Raw genomic sequence first — 2,016 nt, 5'->3', positions numbered from 1 at the left:
GTAAAGGCAATTAGTAAAAGTTACTAAAGCCTACAGACAAATATCCACTTACTGGATGAAAAAGTAGGGAGAGTATGAACAGACAGCATCTCTGCATTTCTGAGCTTGCTTTTCAATATAATATGCTTGTTACCATCAAATCATGAGGGCAATTGCTTTTGCCATAAGTGATCATTTTCAAGCTAAAATGTATTATGGAATGGTCTATATCCAGCCCTTGGTGGTTGTGACAGTCTTTTCATCAGAATTTCTCACCTAAATTATTTATTATCAATAAACATGATTAGAAGATATGCAATGACTCATTTCCTAAACAATATTATAGATAATATGAATCTTTACTCACTTACCTATTTTCATAAACTAAAGAAAGCATACATCCCAAACACCAGCCCTATTTGAAATTACTTGAAGTGATAGAAAATACATTCTACATCCAATGTTTCACATTTGCAATTTCTTACAATTTTGTAAAGAATAATTTGCTTATATATTCAGTCATGATTCACATTGAGTAAAAAATGCATTAGAATTAGAATAAAGACAGGTACTAACTTTCCACAGCCACAGCCATCAAATTGTCCAAGTTTGTACAGCTTGGTAGAAAGTACACAAGCTGTAGAATCAGTTTGATCCCAATCTGGGTTGTTAGATTCTGCATATTATAACAGTGACTACCTAGATTAAGCTGTTTTACTTCTTTGAAGTTCTCTTTGAAACTTGGAAATTGGAGATTGTAATAACTCACATGTTGTGGATTGATTTGTCGATAGTATCTTCTTCAGTTCAGGGTACATTGTAAACATTCATAGAATAAAAGTTATTATTTTATAGAAATGACTTCAAAGTTGTGTCAGTTTTGGAGGCTAGTGTTTACTAGGGTAAAAAGTAAAAGTTTACTACAAAAAGAGATCCAGTACCAATGCTATTTTTAATTTTTTAGAGTATATATGTTGTTTAATTTGGACAAGCCGAAATTCACACAGTTTAAACTACAGCTCTTATGTTTTGGGTTATGGAGGAAGGAAATCTCAATGTTAACTTTAATTGGAAATTTACTGGTAAATCTAAACAGACCAAGTCAAATTAAACACAGAATTTCTAAGTACTGTTGCCTCTAAAAACTTAAAATGCATGTATTTTGTTTTTTAAAAAGTTAAATATTTTACTGATAAATGTCTTTATTTTATATTTGTTAAAGACAATTTTATCATCTATAAGACTATTAGAAGTCAATTGAATTGCCACTGATTTGGGAAAATACAGATTCAAGTGTTGGTCTGTTATTCCTTTTCTATCTGTTTATTCTATTGGTGGATGCAAAATTATTAATATATTTTCCTGGTGAATACAAATGATTGAATTTAGAATTGTTAGCATTCTGAAATACTGAAATCATTATTAAATACATATCAATGGGTTCTAATAAACTTGTCTTAAGAAATTGAACTAGTAATGAAAAAGAACATGCAATCCTTGTAACATGAGTGTTACTGGCATATAGTCACACAGGCTGTTCACTGCATTCTCAAAACTTTCCTCTCATGTGACTGTTTTTTTAATCAATATGGCCAATATCTGCATATTTGTGTTTTGTTGTCCTCATCAGTTCCTCTTATCTATATGAGAAACTAATTCTGGTATCTGTTTTTATGACCTCCTGTCAAATTTGAGACCATATCATTCCCATGTGAGATAATCAGATAGGTTAAGAATCAATTTGTCAGTTCTGTATATAGCTAGTCAAAATGGCTGACTTAATAGGTCAGGTTTGACCTTAAACATGAGCAGAAGAGACAGATTCAAAAGTGTAGGAAAGGCAATTCTGGGTCTTTTGTGATTCCAAATACATTTTAGGATTATTTGTTCTAGTTTGTGAAAAATGTCCTGGGTAATTTGATAGGGATCCATTAAAAGTGTAGATTGCCTTAGGACTATGGCCATTTTAACAATATTGATTCTTCCAATCCAAGAGCATGGGATATCTTTCCATTTCTTTAAGTCATCTTTAATTTC

This window comes from Camelus ferus, chromosome 5 (assembly GCF_009834535.1).
Source record: "Camelus ferus isolate YT-003-E chromosome 5, BCGSAC_Cfer_1.0, whole genome shotgun sequence".
Lineage (NCBI taxonomy): Eukaryota > Metazoa > Chordata > Mammalia > Artiodactyla > Camelidae > Camelus > Camelus ferus.
Note: the sequence above shows the minus strand (reverse complement) of the source record.